The sequence below is a fragment of the Cyprinus carpio genome, chromosome A6, assembly GCF_018340385.1.
Source record: "Cyprinus carpio isolate SPL01 chromosome A6, ASM1834038v1, whole genome shotgun sequence".
Taxonomy (NCBI): domain Eukaryota; kingdom Metazoa; phylum Chordata; class Actinopteri; order Cypriniformes; family Cyprinidae; genus Cyprinus; species Cyprinus carpio.
The window spans coordinates 4,490,454-4,510,688 of record NC_056577.1 but is presented as its reverse complement, the minus strand read 5'-3'; the positions used below and the strand labels follow the sequence as shown (position 1 = coordinate 4,510,688).

Genomic DNA, 20,235 nt, shown 5'->3' with positions numbered 1-20,235 from the left:
TTTTAAATATCATTTTACAGTTCCGGCGGAGTTTAAATTTGAATGTGCATGCCACCAAACTAATCCTCGCGAATAACTTATATAATAGATTACACGTTTTAGTCTCATGGGTTTGTATTATAACAAAAACCTTCACAAGGTTTGAATGTCGTGCGAAGGCAGTGGCTCTTATTGGGCCACCAAGCGGCCCCTGCAGGAATAAAGACTCCTGAACCATCTCCAGCTGGAAGTGTTTACTGTGCTCTGGAAAAGAGAAGGAGGAGTGGATGAAAGGAGGAGGAGTGGAGGAGAGGAAAAAACCAAAACACCCAGCGCTGTTCGCCATGTTGTGTTCAGCACACACGAGAGAATCTGAAGGTTTATTCCAGCGGACACACAACGTTTAAACACAGAAATGGAGCTGGAATGATCTGATCGGGGATCTTTCGCGTTTCAGAGGCGCATTCGGATTTCGCGGAGGAATATACAGTGTATCCGACACTCTGTGTGTTTGATTTATTTTAGATGTTGCTTTTCTCGGAGCTCAGTAGCCTGTGTTTAATCCCTGAGCTGGATTTATATTGCTGTGTTCTGGAATGAAGATGACTGTGATTATATAAAGCATTCAAATCATGTTTTAAAAGAACCAGAAGATGATATCGGGATGCTTTAGAACTTGACTGAACCATGAATAGGAATTTTCACCATGCATATGAACTGAGTGATCGATACTGATCGATATTAGTGCATAAGCTTCAGGACGCGCTGCTGTCACTTTCTCTAATACAGTATGATTGTATCAATGTTTGATATTTCATCTATGCAAGCAGAAACACACGCACTGACCTCCACACTGGGGATTTGTAAAATCTCTCAAACACTAAACCTCTCTTACAGACTTGCACATTGATCCGGACCTGTTTGCTCACAAATAAATGCTTTTGGCAATATTAAAACATTAATTTTAGAGGGAGCGGATTATCAGCTTGGGTGTTGCTGGGATATTTTTTTTTTTTTTTTTTTTTTTTTTTTGCAGTACAAGAATCTGCACTGAAAATGAGGACAGACACCAAACTGGCCTTGGCCATATTCCTCGTATCGTGCTCATCAGGTGGGTAGACGTTTCTGCATTATATCTAGTGTGGTTATAAAAGTATTGCAGCCTGCTGACAAGCACGCACACGCTTGACCCCAGCATTGGTCATGGATTGTGAGTAACTCAGGCTGTGTCGGATTAATCGAAAGCTTCGCCAGTGACACAAGGAGCTGTTTGTTACAGCCGTGTGTGTTACATGTTACAGAAGTGTAACTGAGGTTGGTCTGGTTCTGCTCATAACTGAGCTCCAGTATGATTGTGCATAACAAAGCTCTCAGTATATGCAGATTTTTACAGTTTTTCTGATTACTCACTAAGGATTTTTATATATATATATTCAGTAGGAATTTGAGCAAGATTTAAAGGGTTCTGAAGAAGTTTTATTTTGAGCTATTAAATCAGTAGAATGAATATTCATTTTGATTCTTATATATACAGTATCTATATATACATTTACTACTATCCAAATGTTTTACAGAAGTCTTTTTTATACTCATAATTTTTTTTTTATTTGTAAGTCTGCTTTTATTTGTATTGTGATATTTTATTATATTTTGTTGTTAAATATTATTATATACTTTTATCTGTATTTTCAGCATCATTACTCCAGTCTTCAGTGTCACCATGATCTTCAGAAATCATTCTAATATGCTGATTTGATGCTCAAGAAACATTTCTGATTATTATCAATGTTGAAAACAGTTCATATTTTTGTGGAAACTGTGATACATTTTATGTTTCAGGATTCACAGATGAATAGAAAGTTAAAAAGAACAGCATTTATTTGAAATAGAAATCGTTTGTAACATTATAAATGTGTTCACTGTAACACTTTTGATCAATTTAATGCTTCCAATCCATATTGAATAAAAGTATAAAATAAAAATACTGACCATCAAATGTTTAAACAGTAGTGATTGCCTTGTGCATGCTCATGTATTAATTAATTAGTCCTGTAAGAAGAATCTGTATGGCATTGACATTTGATGAATTCACACATTGATTCTTTAATTATTTAACAATAATTATTGTTAATCATTTGATTTCTAATAATCTACTCAAATCCATCCTTTTCACGCTTCAAGATTATTTTAATGAATTTGCTTAAAAATACAATGAATGCATCCTGTTATTAGCATGGAAAACTTCTTTATCTTGAAATTCATTCATTTCCTTGTCTTTCTCCTAATGATGCATCAAGGTCTGTTGTTGGAATCTTGATTTTTTTTAACAAGGTGGGAGGAGCTTTTCTTGTGATCAGCTCATGCACCCGTACAACCCACATCTAAAACACCTCAGATATAACTCTGAAGAGGTTTAGTGGTTGCTGTTGTGTTATGTAGAGACTGATAGATAGATAAAGAGTCCATGAGAATAACACAGTTTGGCTCAGATGAGCGGTCACAGATGAGGGCAGTAACAAGGTCTCATCAATCTGACTTTGGTCAGATGTTGTTCAGATTAGCCGCTATCCTGGTCTTTTTAAAGATGTCCGAACGCTCCATTGCTCAAGGTTACAGAGTCTGACGCCAGAATGACACTAATGCCATTAAACACCAGTATGCTTTGTGTGTGTGACGTGCTGCAAGAGTTGTGTTTTACTTTGGCGTATAACTTGAGAGAGGTGAAGTGTGTAATTTTTTCAGTATAAACAGTCAGTGGTCAGCTGATGTGTGTTCAGCTGAAACTGATAAGAGATATTACTGGTATATATTTGTAAATGCTCTTATCATTAGTACAGTTGAAGTCACAGTTATTATAATGAATTCATTGGTAGATTGCCTTTCTCGCACTTTACTCAGTTTGTTTTAAGCAACGTGACATGGGAAACCTGTTTGAAAACAGTCATTTGGTGACTCTGATGACATGCAGAAGTTATCAGAAGCATCAGAAGTGACAGGTGAAGGTGTTTACTAAACTCCAGCCTCTCTCTCTCTCTCTCTCTCTCTCTCTCTCTCGTCTAGCTCTCTCTCTCTCTCTCTCTCTCGCTCAACCACCCTCCTCGCTCTACCAGTGTCTGCAGCAGACCTCATCCTCTTTAGTATAAGCCTGTAGGGCTCACACAGACTTATGCCAAGGTTACAGCCGCGACCAAATCCCTGCAGCAGCAAACCTCACGCACCGGCTCTAAGAGCAGGTCACCGCTGATCAAAGACATACTTCAGCATCCCAAGACTTGATGCATCAATCCCACATGTCCTGCTCATCCATTTTGGCTAATAAAAATATATATATATATAATAATAACATTTTTTTTTAAATATTTGTAAAATTGTAATACATTAAGCCTATTTTAAATGTGTTTTTTCTTTTAAATAATAAACATTTTGTTTTATTTATGAATGGTAAATCTCATTACTGTACAGTAAAATTCTATATTTATTATTACAATTAGCATTAGCTAAAGGCAATTAAATTAATATTAATAATATATATTCACATAGTGTATTTTTTAGAAACTATCATTATTATTATTATTATTTTGTTTTCTTTGACAAATTTTTAAGTTATATATTTTATGTATTTATCATTACGGTAATGCTGTACAAAATGTTATATAAGTACAATCAGCTTAAAGACAATTTAAATAACATTTAACAACTTAATATTTATCATCAAAATAATGTATTATGATAATAATGTAAAATATATAATGCTTTAAATATTAACCCTGTATTTTAAAACCAGTATCTTTTGCACTGACATTATTTCATTAATGAACATTCAGTACATTTTTATTTATTTGTTTTTGCTTTTTAATGTAATTTTCATTACTGTTATAGGGCTACTGTACAAAATGCTATTATTTGTTTCTATAATCAGCATAAATTAATTGCAGTTCAAATTATCTTTTTTTCACGTCGCAGTAATGAGGATTTGGGGGTAAATGTGTTGAAATTCATCCACATCGCAGTCATGCAGTGATGTTGTTTAACAGATGTGTGTACGAGGAGTAATGACAGTATCTTTTGTATCCTCCGTCTGTGTGAATTTGAGCTGTTTCTGTGAGTGTAGAAGCTCATCTCCAGATCCAGATGGGCAGCTGTCTCTCTGCAGATCTCTCAGCATGTGCGTGGCGTTGGTGGTTGTGTTTCAGACAGATGTGCTTCTCTGGCTCCAGTGTGTCCGGAGCAGGAGGCCAAACTCTGGGAACGTTCCTCTGGCAGACATGGAAGTTATAGATCTGAAAGCATTTCATTTGATGAATCTGCAGAGAAACTGGAGAAGACAGACAGACCGAGAGCAAGAGAGAGATTCAGAAGCTCACGCAAGCGTGTGTGTGAGTGTGTTTAGAGAGAAACTGTGAAGTGTTTGAATGAAACCCAGAGCCAAGAGTAAAATATGATGCTGATCAGGGAGTCGTGCTGGTTTGTGAATGTAAATATGGGGGCAGTAAACCAGAAGTCTTAAAGGTGTCACTTTCTAAGTTCACTTATAATATCGCTCAAGGATTCTTGCACTGAAAAGAGTTGCAAATTCATTTCTCATGGTCTTTTTCCATCCTGACTATCCTTACAATAGAGCTGTTCAGTCGTGACGTCAATTTGTCAGCAAACCCAGAAGACTAATTCAGCACGGCTTCCCTCGGGGGTCTTTAGTGTATATTTAGAGTAAATAAGTCTATAGTTAACATTACTTGATACTTTCACTTTTTGTTCTACAGCATAAACACACATTTATACCTCAGTTGTAAAATATAAAACCTGTGTGCTTTAAAAATGAATGTTTCACGGCCAAGCACAACACAACAGATGTGTCTGATTTGTGAAGTACCTCAAACTCACATCTGATACTAGTTATAGTCCTTGTTAACAGCTTTTTCATTTTCTAAAGCTGCCCATTTCAGAAAATCATATTTAAGGTTAGTAATTTGTAATTTGGTTGCAGAATAAAATGTGAGTTTGTCTTCTTTAAGTAACCACAGACTTTATTTTACTCTGAATCCAAAAACCATAAATAGTGTTATTTTAGTATCAGGCATACAGAACTATTATAGTTTTTTATTAACATTATGAATCAGATTTTACATTTTTAATTTTAATTTTTTAGTTAACAAAAGTTTAGTAATTTTTTTGTATTTGATATATAATATATATATATTATATATATATATATTAGTTTTTATGATAACTTTTTATTCCAGTTTTATTTTTCAGTTAATAAGTTAAAATATAGTGGTATGCTATGTAACTAATTGAAATACAAAGTTGGATATTTTATATTTTTCCAGTTTTTGTTGTATATTCACGCTATTAATGGTTTTTTTTTTGTTTATTTCAAATAGTTTTTTTTTTTTTTTTTACATGGTTTTAATTTTAGCTTCCATTTTATTTAACTATAATAACCCTAAACAAAAAACAAAAAAAAAATATTCTGGATTTAATGGTACTCAAACAGGCTCTGTTTAACCACCGGTTACGGTTTCCTTTAAGACTTCTGCTATGATTGGCTAACCTCATTGAATATGTATGTTTGATATGTAAATGTGGGCGGACATATGTTAATGAGCTTAAGATTGTGACACCATGCCCACTGAATGAGTTTCAGTAATGGTTCGTTGAGGCAGGGGCCTGCCCCGACGTTTTTTGGGGGCCCTAAGCAGATTTTTTCAAAAGGGAGGTTAGGTTAGGTATAATCTACAGTTATACCTAAACACCCGCATCACATCCCAATGTACACATCCTACACGGACACCTAATTGTAAAGTTATACCAATTTGTTTTATTCAATACATTTATCTTTCAAGATATAGATAGGAAAATATATTTGGGTACTTGACAAATATGCAGTAAAAACGTTTTTTTTTTTTGTAAAACACTATTCTGGCCCTTCAATTATTCAATAACGTGGCTGTGGAGTTTTTAAACGGGGATATGCGCTCACACCAGAGGAAAGGACAAAGTTTTCAATTACCGAATTGTATCAACGTTTCATAGGATTTTAGAAATATAACGGATGTAAAAAAAAAAGATTGGCAATTACTAAAATAGACAATTGGTTGTCAATTAGGCCTTAGGTATTTATTAACAATTGTCATGCCTTTTTCTTTTTCATTTATTAAAGTTGTAAATTTATTGTGTAATCCTTGAAGACAGTCACACCATAGGACACTTAATTTTGAGATTTAGCTCAAAAATGTAAAATAATAATAACAGTAATAACAAATATTATGAGAGAGGTTTTTTTATAAATGTGTGTATGTGTGAGAAATATATTTTTTATTATGATATTATTTATTTATTTTTTTTTATCTTGTGTGACAGTGAAAATGTCATACCATGTCAACAACCCATTTAAGCAAAACTTTTAAAACTAAAGAGTTTAAATTTTTAAATTAAGAGAGTTTAACAATTTGCTTAATAGAAAAGTATCACAATTTTAGTGAGATTTAATGCTTTAATGCAAAAACACCTGCGTTTACTAACATGTACATTAGATAACAGAAAAATAATAATAAATAATACTATATATGAATAATTAATTATATAAGTTTTCTGGGCTGGCATGACAGGCCATGATTAAAATGCAAAAACGAATGCATATATAATTGTAAAACGTATTGAAACAGATTTTAAGCAACATTCACAGGGAAGGCAAAAATCTGAGACCAGGACACGAGATAAGGGATCCAAGAATTTGAGTAAACAAGATTTTTAGAAATCTTTACTAATGAAAAACATGCCTGGAAAAATAGTCCACAGGTGCATTTGAAATCTTGCAATAAATGCCATCTCAGTTCTGCTTTCTGAGTATGAATTATAATATGCAGTAACAGACAATACTCAAGCACTGTAAAAGATTTTGCTGACTGCCTTCTCTTTTGATTCATGAGTCTCTTCAGACCTATAGAATTGTACTTGACAGGCTATGGGTTTTTAATGTTTGACCTACTATCTGAAACTTTTTTCACAAATTGATCATTCAAATAAAAAATAAAAAAAGTTATTTCCTTAGTCTTATTAAGTTCAAGGAGGCTACTCTTCTCATATATTCAAATTCAAAGCGCAAAGAAAAAACAAACTTTTCTTCAAGCAGTGATACAGAGCTAAGAGATGGTTATAAACTACACATCCTATTATAGTGTGCATACTAATTACAGCCTAGATATTGTATGCAGCCTAATTTGCATGCATCAGAGAGCCGCAGCCGCTCTCAAACTGCTGGAATTGAAATTGCGTTTGAACGCGCGCGCATCCTTTTTAGTTTCGATTTCGAGATCGGGACCGGAGGCGCATCGGGACACTTACAGTGCCTGTCCACGAACATGGACACAATATTTAAAAAAAATTACAAATGCAATGAAAATACAAGTATCAGTACTCGGTATCGGCAAGTGCAAAAAATAAAAGTATCGTATTCCACTCGTTCGGGAAAAACTGGTATCGGTGCATCCCTAAAAGTGATGATTCTGTCCCAGACGCCACCTTCACCTTCAGTCCTTGTGGTTCTTTTTGGTGGTTCACATTAGTCCAGACTTGGTGCATCTAAAAAAAAAAAAATCTAATCTTTTTTCCAAAATATTTTCACGGTCTCTCTGAACTGCTATTTTAAAAGAGCAATGAAAATCCCGTTTTCTTCACAGTTTACGTCTTGAGGCTATTTATTGCCAGCAGATGTGAGACTGGAGAATCAAAGACTACAGAGGAGGATCAGCTCTGTGCTGTTAAACAAATGCACACAACAAAATCTAGAAATAACCTCAAAAGGAGCATGGCACCTTTACTTTTGGTCAGGTCTGTTTGGCGATGCATGTCTTGGAAAGTCTCCTGCTCTAGTTTTTTGTGAGCTAATCTAGTTTATGCTTTTTAACATGACATCGTCAGCTATGGACTGATCTTGTAAAAAATTAAGTGCCAGTAAATAAATCTTTGTTTTGCTACACACCCTGATAGAAAGTATTTATTTATTTAAAACATATATTATAATATATATATTCAGGCCAACAGGACTCTTGCTTCACTGGATATTGCGTAATTGTATTGAAAGTGTATCAATATTTAACATTTTAGAGGGTTGTTTGAGTATTTAAAGGAGTTCAGGCTGATGCTTTTTCATCTCTGCATAACACACTTACAAAAACAATTTTGCATGACTGTAGTTTGTTTGATAGTGGGAGGCTATCATTAGATCTGCTCTCTGTAGATGATGAAGTGTTTGCTCTCTGCTGCGGCTTTGCACTCATTTGTATCCTCCGTTATTCCCGGGTTGTGAATCCCGAGGGGGTTTTAGTGCTGATTGTTACATTATTCTCACTCGTCCCCCTGAGGGAGAGCATTTGATTTTGTGTGACTGGAGTTTGGCTCTCTGCGAGGTTGCGTTGGCAGTAGTTCTTGTAAATTTGAGTGGCTTCCTCCTGCACCGGCCGGTGATTTACACGTCTGTCCCAGCAGGCCTAGTGTCCGGCGTCATTAGCTCATTACTGAGAGTACGAGCGCTTCATTCAGAACGGATCACGCCGCTGAGCTTCACTGTCCTCAGCAAGCTAAAGGAGCCGCTGGTAGCGGCGCACAATGCTGACACTAATGTAGACAGCATTCAAATTACGAATGTACTAAATACTAATAAATAACCACTTTTAGAATGCAAACCAAAAAGAAAGTTTTTAAAAATGTTTTATGAAGGAATTTTGTATTTTTTTTTATATTTTAAGTTTAATTTATTTTGTCAAAAGAAAATGTCATAATTAAAAAATATATAATGATGAAGAAATTTTATGCCTTTTTAAAATGTATTCTAATTTTTATATTTTTATTTTAGTCTATTTAATTTTTGTTAAAAAAACTGTAATTGAATTAAACACATTATTTATGAAGAAATTTAGTATATTTAAAAATTATTTTAACTTTGTATTTCAATTAAAAAAAAAAAAAATCATATAACAAAATCATTCTATATATATATAATAATTATATATATATTATTTATTGAATTCAGGCCAATATTAAAATAAAATATTCACAATTTTATTTTAATTTCTAATTAAAAATGTAAGTATTATGTAATGTAAAATTTAGCATATCTCATCCAGGTCCAGGTGTGTTTCCACCTGCGTCTGTAGCTCCTGTTACGTGTTTCTGCTGTGCTGACGGTGTTTGTGTTGATTGCTGGTGGGCAGCTTATGGCTCATGAACTGCATGTGTGGGGTAAATTTGAGCAGATAGAGTAGGTAAAGGTGTAAAAAGTTCTTGCCATGTGTGTGGGACGTGTTGTGTTGTGGTGTGTGGTGTGTGTGTGTGTGTGTGTACGCACTGCCTACAACACACACATACTGTAAATGTTGACTTCTCTTTATTTTAAAAAAAATATCTCTTTATGAGGAAGGCTCTGTGATTGTTTGCTGGAAAATGACATGCGTGTTCAAAGACGGAGTGGTCAAACAGGAAATTATGTCAAGATTCAGGATTGATTCAGGATTGATGGACTGATGTTCTTTTCTTGAGACTTCATTCAGTGATTAATTCTAGATCAGTTTACTGCACAGAATCGATTTCTGATTGAAGTCTCGAGGCTTCTGTGAGTTTACAATCTAGTTGTGGAGTTTGTTGATGGCTGATTTCTGAAGTTTTGATCTGATGAAAACTGATCTGAATCTGCAGAGAGAAGAGAGAAGAGAAACGGGATGCTAAATCAGCCTTTAATGCAAAACTGTCAGAAAACTCTTTTTTGTTGTCTGTTTTTTGACATACGATTTGTCTAAAGTTTATATATTAATTTAGAAACTACATTTAATGTTTGTATCTTGATGTTTTTGTATGTTGTTGTTTGAAATTTGTTTTTATGTATAATTTTTGTTGATGTCTGTTTACATAATGGTTGCGCGTCATCGCCCTCTGCTGGTAATAATGTGTGTGTGTGTGTGTGTGTGTGTGTGTGTGTGTGTGTGTGTGTGTGTGTGTGTGTGTGTGTGAATTTGATTATTATTTTGTAAATATTCCCAGTTTAATATGCAGAGACAGCTATAAGGCACTGTTCTTGTGTGGTAAAAGATGATTTAATGTTCATGTTCAGATTTCAAACAGAAAACATTAAAGGGATTGATAAAAGCTTTGCATTGACTTCAGTGGAATATGTCAGACTGATGATTTTATCTTAATTGAGGTGATTAAGAGAAGATATATGACTCTTAATGAGAAAGCAGACACATGTTGAGACATCAGAAGGTTCCTCGGGCACAAACAACATCCCCTTCAGACCTGACTCCAGAAGAACGAAAGTGACTTTTAGGTGCAGAAATAGTCAAGATTTCCACCGACTGAAAACTGAACTAGCTCGATAACATCGTGAGAGAGATCAGTGCCTGTCGGCCTTTTAATCCTGTGATTTATGAAAGTAAGTCGACTATTAGTCTGAAAGCTCATAATTATTTGATAATCACGCGTCTCTGCCCTGCAGCCCGATGAAGACTTTTCATGTTTGTGTCTCAGAGACGCTTGTGTGGAATTCGGTGAATGTTCAGTGGGCTGAAAGTGAATAAGAAATCTGTTCAGTGTGTTGAATTATTGAGAGGTCAAAGACGTCTGTCACAGAAATGTCTGATTGCCCACGTCTCGCCTTTCTAGCATTCCTTCCCTTCAATGAGCTCTTGTGGATGAAATACAAGCCCTTTCCCTGACAAACACACACACACACACACACACACACACACACACACACACACACACACACACACACACACACACACACACACACACACACACACATACACACACACAGACACACACACACACACACACACACACACACACACAGGCATTCCTGTGCACGTACACTACTGTTCAAAAGTTTAGTGTCAGTGAATCCTGAAAAACATGTGTTCAACATTGATAATAATCAGAAATGTTTCTTGAGCAGCAAATCAGCATATTAGAATGATTTCTGAAGATCATGTGACACTGAAGACTGGAGTAATGATGCTGAAAATACAGCTGCGCATCACAGAAATAAATTACGTTTTAACAGATATTCACATAGAAAACAGTTACTTTAAACTGTAATAATATTTCACAATTTTTACTGTTTTTTTGGTATTATTATTTTAGTGTTTGTGAGTATTAGAACATCATCAAAGTTTTTACTTGCTCTTAAAACAATTTTTAGAAAGTCTTTTGCAGTGAATAACAACTAAAATTTCAGTCTGTTCCTCACAGTTTTAATATTATCTCCGATAACTTGCAATATTATCATATTATATTAAAAATGTATGACTTGTGTGGTCTTTTAGGATTTTTTGATTCAAGCGGCATCTATCCTTCTCATAAAAAAGGAAGTCAATGAATGAATTGTTTTTGATAAACAATGAAATCTCAATTTCAAAATGGACAACTTGATCCACTGTTTGTGTCTTATGTGTTTTTATGATTATTATAGTATTGTGTTATTAGAGTTTATCAACATGCCATCATCCAACTATTGAAATCAGATTTGAGAAACGCTATTCAACATGCTCAGCTCTTCACTGAAAAACTTGGTAAAATCATATTCTACACTTTTGTTGCATTTTTATACCTAAAGGTCCACTTATAATGTTGCTCACAGTTTATTGCATTAAAAAATCATAAAGTAGTTTTTAATTAACATGACTGACTTTTACCAATTCAAAAGCTTGATGCACTGAAAAAAAAAATGGAGTAGAAACTGTTTTCACTCAGAAATTGCTTGTAAATTTCACAAGTAAGAAACTCCAAGTAACACATTGAATTAAAGTGAAATTTTGAAGTAGAAAGACTGTAAAATGCACTCCAGTAATCTGTTTTATTTACAAATTGAAAACTTATTTTACAGTGTACTGTACCTTTAAGATTTTACATGCGATGAGGTAATAAACAACCTCTGTTATGCTGATCAGATGGAACAGCATCTGAAGTCTCTTTCTGTGTGCTTCAGGTGCGATTCTCGGGCGCTCGGAGACGAAGGAGTGTGCGTTTTACAATGCAAGCTGGGAGAAGGAAGGGACGAACCAGAGCGGAGTCGAATCATGTCACGGAGAGAAAGACAAACGACGACACTGTTTCTCCACCTGGAAGAACCGCTCAGGAGCCATCGAGATGGTGAAGCAGGGCTGCTGGCTGGACGACGTCAACTGCTACGACAGGTGCGAGCAGATGCACGCTCAGGTGCATCGTGTGTGTTTGTGTGTGTATTGTAGTGAACTGATGAAGACAGGTGTTGTCTGTGTGTGTGTGTGTGTGTGTGTGTGTGTGTGTGTGTGCAGCAGTGAGTGTGTGGAGCGTAAGGAGGATCCAGACGTCTTCTTCTGCTGCTGCGAGGGAAACATGTGCAACGAGAAGTTTCACTACAATCCAGAGATGATTGAGAGTGAGTACACCACACAAACAAACACTGCTGCAGGCCGAGTGAAGATATCTGGACCGACTGATAATCAGACACAACACAATCACCAAGAGTGACACTACAAGAGTGCTGAACAGAAACTGACCGGATACAGCATCTAAATTATACACTTTCCTGAATATATATTCAAGTAGATTTAAACCTTTAACCCTTTGATTATAGAGTTATGTCTCAAATAATCACTCTATGTTACTTTGAAACACAAAGTCGCACACGTTTAATTTCTCTGACGTCTGTCGAGTTTTCCGTGATGATGTATTATTGTAGTTTATAGTATTTCTGATTAAAACACCTCTAAATGTGTTTCAGAGTGTTATATGTCAATCAAATGCACTCTTTCTCCTTGAATGACCAAATTAAAGTCCAGCTGACCAGGGATCAGTAAGATTTTTGATCAAAAATACAGTAAAAATTGTAATATTGTGAAATATTATTTCAATTTAAAATAACAGTGTTCTATGTGAATATCTGTTAAACTGTAATTTATTTCTGTGATGCGCAGCTGTATTTTCAGCATCATTACTCCAGTCTTCAGTTCCACATGATCCTCTAATACGCTGATTTAAGAAGCATTTCTGATTATTATCAATATTGAAAATAGTTGATTTGGCTGATATTTTTTTTTGTGGTGATTGATATTTTTTTGGGTTTTTTTTTGTGAGGAGAGTTTTAAAGAGATATAGATATTTTTTTGTATTATTATTGTTTTTACAGTCACTTTTCATCAATTTAATGCTCAATGAAAGTATTAATTTATTTCAAAACACTAACAATTTTACCGACCCAAACGGTTGACCAGTAGGTATGTGAGCTACCGTATCTTTCTAAATATCCAGCTTTAGGTCACATGTTGAGTGAATTTCTCCTCGTTCTCTCTCTCTCCAGCCACGTCGAACCCCGTGCCCCCGAAGCCGGACGTGTTTCCCACGCTGCTCTACTCTCTGATTCCCGTCGTGGCTGTGGCTGTCATTCTCTTCGTCTCGTTCTGGATGTACCGGCATCTGAAGCTGTCGTACCCGCCGCTGCTCGTGCCGTCACAGGTACTGTACCTCCATCTCAGGATCATCTTTATACTCGAGAGTACAGTCTGGAGATGTTTTTGGGGCGATCGGGACTCTTTCGCATAACAGTGCAGTTATTAATGTGTATCCATATTAATGTGATTTATTTTTATTAATCTTAAAATAGTCCTCAGAAGTTCTAATTACATATATAACATTAGTAGTCTATGATGATGTTGTCTCTTAGATAGCTGTGTGTGTGTATGTGTGTGTGTGTGTGTGTGCATGCGTGCGTGCTTGTGTGTGTGTGTGTGTGTGTGTGTGTGAGAGCCGTGTTTTAATGTCAGTGTCTCATTGTGGCGTATAAGACTCCATCCCATGTTCTCACAGACACACATCAGTGTTTGTTTCTCATTCTCATGCTGAGATGGGTTTGCGCTCGTTCTTCCTCACATCCCTGAGATGTGTGTGTGCTAGACACAGTAAAACCCTCTGTTCCTCTCTTGCTAGCACGCCTTTCATATCATGATAGAGGTAAGAGCTTCATTCACTCTCTCGGTCTGATGCTTCAGTGTTTGTGATGTGGTCACTCTCATCTGCATCTGGGCTCTTCTTTTCTTTCTTTCCTTCTTTGTAGCTGGCATGGATTATATGATTTGCATTCTCCTGCATCAGAGGCTGTGTGTGTGTGTGTGTGTGTGTGTGTGTGTGTGTGTGTGTGTGTGTGTGTGTGTGTGAGTGTGTGTGAGTGTGTGTGTGTGTGTGTGGTGGTGTGTGTGGAGTGAGTGTGTGTTTGTGTGTGTGTGTGTGTGTGTGTGTGTGTGTGTGTGTTGATGATGTGTGTGTGTGTGTGTGTGTGTGTGTGTGTGTGTGTGTGTGTTTGGTGGTTTGATGTGTGTGTGTGTGTTGATGTGTGTGTGTGTGTGTGTGTGTGTGTGTGTGTGTGTGTGTGTGAGTGTGTGTGTGTGCGTGTGTGTGCGTGTGTGTTGATGTGTGTGAGTGAATCATGTGTTCAGTGCTTGTGTGTGTGTGTGTGTGTGTTGATGTGTGTGTGTGTGTGTGTGTGTGTGTGTGTGTGTGTGTGTGTGTGTGTGTTGATGTGTGTGAGTGAATCATGTGTTCAGTGTGTGTGTGTGTGTGTGTGTGTGCGTGTGTGTGCGTGCGTGTGTGTGTGTGCGTGTGTTTATGTGTGTGCGTGTGTTGATGTGTGTGTGTGTGTGTGTGTGTGTGTGTGTGTGTGTGTGTGTGTGTGTGTGTGTGTGTGTGTGTGTGTGTGTGAGTGAATCATGTGTTCAGTGGTTGTCTGTGTGTGTGTTGATGTGTGTGTGTGTGTGTGTGTGTGTGTGTGTGTGTGTGTGTGTGTGTGTGTGTGTGTGTATCATGTGTTCAGTGGTTGTGTTTGTTGTCTGCAGGACCCGGGTCTGATGCCTCCGTCTCCGTTGCTGGGTCAGAAGCCGCTGCAGCTGCTGGAGCTGAAGGCTCGCGGACGCTTCGGCTGCGTCTGGAAAGCTCAGCTGCTCAACGAACACGTGGCAGTCAAAAATCTTCCCCGTTCAGGTATCTGACACGTTTCATCAAGTTCCCCTCCTCAGCTTCAGCACTGAAGATGTAACATGATTATAATAAAGCAATAAGCCAAAAGCTCATGGGTAACAGTGATATGATCTGCTGGTAACTCAGATCTGAGTGCTTTATTATTGTGCTCTGAATCTCTGCATTGATATTCTTCAAATATTATGGTTAGTGTTTGTTCTAAACCTCTAACCTAAAATATTAAGCTCCAGCTATTAATTCAGCCTATAAAAAAAAATTTTTTGTTGTGTTCTTGTTTTTTTTATTTATGTTTTTTGAACCAAACAAGCTTTAAAATTATCAAATTAAATCATATTCTGCATTTTGGTAGTGTTTTTATTCCCTAGAGGTCGACTTATGCTAGTCATGTTATTGCATTAAAAAACATAATGCAGTTTTTAATGCACATTTTCGCTGAGTTTGATACATTATTTTTTTTTTTTACTAGAAACACTATGATTTTCACTCAGAAATTGGTTGTAAATTTCACTAATAATGGCAAGTGGCCTTGAACTAAACAGGAAATATTGAAGTAGTAACATTGACATAGTATTTTCTTGTAAAACATACTTCGAAATTTTTTTTTTTTTTATATAGTGTACTTTAATGTTAATTAATGTTTGAAGAATTCACTTTGATAAAGTGATGCAATGTTCAGTATTCAGCAGCGATACATTTATTGTAATATTTGAACTGCACATTGAAGTATTTTGCTTTTTGCTCCGGTTCACATTGCTAAGACTGGAAATTTAAATCTAGCTGCTTTAAAAATACACCAATATTCAACAAATAATTTGGGAAATTAATGAATCATAAATAATTTGTCCACCAAGTAATATAGTTCATTATTCTGTTTACAACTTGTGCACATGAATACAGAAATCAACTGATGTGCATCACAATTGTGTGTAAATGTACAGTTTTACAGTGGCTTTGATGTTGTTTGTCTGCGATCTCTCTCAGAATAAACAGTCGTGGCAGAATGAATATGAGGTGTACAGTTTGAGTGGAATGAAACATGAAAATATCCTTCACTTCATCGGAGCGGAAAAAAGAGGAAATGGAGTCGACATCGAGCTCTGGCTCATCACAGCGTATCATGAGAAGGTACACACACACACACACACACACACACACACACACACCTGTGTACTTTACTCAGAATACTGCATACTGTTCACTACACTCACTACACAAAAATCCAAAGAAAATATGCAGTATGCAGCATCATTGTCACATGACCTCAGTGTGTCACATGTTTGTTTGAAGTGTGTGATAATATCATCTGTGTGTGTGTTTGTTCTCAGGGCTCGCTGACAGACTTCCTGAAGGCGAATGTTGTGTCGTGGAATGAGTTGTGTCTGATAGCGCAGACGTTTGTTCGTGGTTTGGCGTATTTACACGAGGACATTCCCAACCTGAAGGAACACAAGCCTGCCGTTGCTCACGGTAATAAACACCTTTCAGTCTGTTAGATGCCACTGAGAAAATATAATCTGATTCTGTACAAGGGAACTCCATCCTAACATTTAACCAACATCTGTTTAGTTTCTAGTATAAAGACCCACTTTATAGTGTGATATAAATATGTATAACATATATTTTGGAAACTATTTTGTTTCTATTAAGTTACATTATTATATTCTTTTTCTACTCATTATAGTACTGTTAGATCTATTTATTTATATGTTTATATACATATGTATTTTTTTTCTTATTTTATTTTTTGTAAATGTGTAAAAAAATAATATTATATATATATGTGTTTTTTTTTTATTTTTTTTTTTTTTTTCTTTTTATGTGTGTGTGTGTGTATATATATATATATACACAAAAAAAGTCTTACAGGCCATCTATATAGTTTTTTGTATAAAGAACCAATTTATTCTGTAAAAATGTATCATATAAATATGTGTAAAAGATTATTTGGAAAATATTTTGTTTCCATGTTTTTTTTTCAAACTCATTATAGTTATGTATTATAGATGTACTATTACCTTATATGCTTATTTGTTCCCCTATTTATTTTAATCTAAAATGTATACATTTATTTGTGTATATTCATCTTTTTTATTGTTTATTTATTTATTCCTTTTTACATCTTTTAGTGATGTTTAGTGATCCGGAAATGTATCAAGAATTTTTTTAGTTTTTTATTTAGTTTCTTGTATAAAGACCCAGTTTATACTGTAAAAAGAGGTATATAAATATGTGTGAAATATTATTTGTAAAATAGTTATTTATATACTTATTTATTTATGTGCTTGTTATTTTTAATCTAAAATGTATATATTTATTCATTTTTACATTTTTTACTTCTCCACCCACACCCCCAGTTTAAAACCCCTTAAATCAGATGTAATATAACCTCTCTCTCTCTCTCTCTCTCTCTCTCTCTCTCTCTGTCTCTCTCTCTCTCTCTCTCTCTCTCTCAGAGATATCAAGAGTAAGAATGTGTTACTGAAGCGTGATTTAACCGCATGTATTGCTGACTTTGGCCTGTCGCTGAAGTTTGAAGCAGGGAAATCTACAGGTGACACACACGGACAGGTGAATATGATTTGTGCAAAAAAACAAAAACAAAAAAATACTTACATTTATTTCCCGGCATGAATAGGTCAGTTTTCTCTTCTAGTTTCACAATGCAGTTCATGGCAAACACTGAATAGTCCTTACTTGTGACAGATGTAAAGTGCTAATCAGTCAATGCTGAGGTAGTGTTGGTTGTGTTGTGTGAGGTGGGGACGCGGGGCGTTTACATGGCTCCGGAGGTGCTGGCATCAAGGGAGCGATCAGCATTCCAGCGCGACGCCTTTCTGAGGATCGACATGTACGCCGCGGGTCTGGTGCTGTGGGAGCTGGCCACTCGCTGCACCGCGGCCGACGGTAACTAACACCCATTCACTCTGACACTCAGGTGAAGTCAGGGGATACACCGCGTTGTGATGCGTGTGTGCTTGGTGTGTGGGTGTGTGTGTGTCTCAGGGCCCGTGGATGAGTTCTGTCTGCCGTTGAGGAGGAGGCAGGTCTTCCATCCGTCTCTGGAGGACATGCAGGACGTCGTTGTGCATAAGAAACTACGGCCGATATTCAGAGAACACTGGCTAAAACATACGGTACTGCGCACACACACACACACACGCACACGCACACACACAAACACAAACACACACACAGACACACAGGCACACACACACACACACAACAACGTTTTGTATTTACACATGTTAAAGTCAACATGAACTCAGAACTGACCCCATTTTCTCTTTAATTCATGTTCCTGAATGATTCTCAGTGATGTTTATTTCAAAGAAAATACGTTTAATTCTTTCATCAGAATGCAATAAGTGTGACATCTGAAATATCTTTCCTTCTCGTTCAACGTCTTTATTTATTCCAACAAACTGTCACATAGACTTTTTACTATCCAGTCAATGCTTTGTGTCAATTAATAAAAAATGCATATAATATGAAGTAATAATTATAATTATGAAGTTTTTCAATTGTATTTATCATGTAAATTGAAGATAATTATAACAAGTAACAGTAAAGTATTTAATGTATAATTATTATAGTATGTTATACCATTTTTTGTATTAGCTTTATTTTTATTTCATTTTAAAGTTTTTTAAGTTGATTTTTTTGTGACTTTTGCCATTAGTTTTTTTTGTCCTATTGTAGCGTTCTCTTTATTTAAACAAAAATTTTGAAAGGTTGTTGCTGCAAATAAAAAGTTTTATCCTAATATATTTTTTTGCTTTATTTCAGTGCTTATTCTTAAAATACACACAAACCGGTGTGCAGTCGTATGTAGCTTGTCAGTTAGCAGTAAACAACACTAAACACATTGTTAGGAAAACAGTTAATGGAGTTTGAGAAATATAAAGCCAAGGTTATAGTCAAAAAAAATCTAGTGCTTTCAGGTTTCAGATTGCATAGTTCTAGAAGTGTAGTTAGTGATTTTGGTCATTGTGAACCCTTTATACACTTTGATCAGATTTTCTTGTTTTTGTTGAAGACTCAAAGATGCTGTATAGATGCACGATGTTCAGGTTTTGTTCATGTAGCTCCAGAGACAACAGAGGACACGGCAAATTACTGAGACTTTCTACCACAAACCAGATCCTTTAATGTGTGTATATGTGAGGTCTCTGGCACGGTGATCTCTGATTGAGACCATAGAGGAGTGCTGGGACCACGATGGCGAGGGGCTGTTCTGTATGCGGGATGCGTGGAGGAACGCATCATCTCGATTGCAGCGCAACACCAACACTCACGCCCCCGTAAGCCATCATCTCCGTCGGGTACCATGGTTACACAAACCTGGACTTCCCCCCTAAAGAATCCAGCATCTGATGCTGTACTCTCAGCCAATCAGAGCGCTAGCCGTGTGCGAGGAGAACACCAGAACTCAGTGGAAGCAAAACGAGCGCAGGGATAATTCAACGATCTCGCTCTACACACGGAGGAACTCGAGAGATAAAACACACACGGACGTCTCTGTCTGCACCAAAAATCTTTTATGCGGCAAAGGGCGGTTTATCGATGAAAACAGCAGCTCTTATGATTTAGTATAAAAAGGCGCGAAACTCTGGACTGCGTTTGCGTTTTCTTTTCTGCGAATCATTACAGTCATGCCATACGAGACACGGATTCTTGAGGAATTATGCTGAAATAACGGAACCGTCCCTAAAACAGGATACATCATGTTTAATTTCCTCTGCTTTTTTTTGAACAGCTGCTACGGAGGCGAGACGAGTAGCGGTAACACGTAGTGATTGCTGCCGTTCACATTTTCTGCTTATTTCATGGCAGCCTCCGCTGCTCTTTTTAAAGGAGTCGTATCACGAGGAATCAACGCTCGCTCCACTGAATCAAGAAACCAGGGTCCAACATTAAACTCCTGCAAATGGTGGATGAATTCGGCAATTTTACCATTTCATGCAACCTGTATTTTTTGCAGCACAGTTAGTGACAATATATGCAAAGTGAGCTCCAGATTTCGCCAAACTGCACCTGATACATTGTGTTTGTTCATATTTATCCTTTTAGTGGATTTAAATGAGAAAATCAATCCAGCAATTGTCGTGATGGAGAGTTCATTTGACTTCTACACGGCAAAAACACACGACTAGTTCTTGCACCTACAGCTTTCTGATGTGAACTAGATTACCATCAGTGTTGTTAACATGTTAACGCTTGGTTTCGCGGTTGGAGAGACTTGGGCCACCGAAA

The 20,235-nt window shown here is 36.4% G+C and overlaps 1 pseudogene; it reads left to right on the top strand.

The window, feature by feature from the left end:
- Positions 1 to 252: 252 nt before the first annotated feature.
- Positions 253 to 17,894, top strand: LOC109066983 (annotated as a pseudogene).
- The last annotated feature ends 2,341 nt before the right edge of the window (positions 17,895 to 20,235 follow it).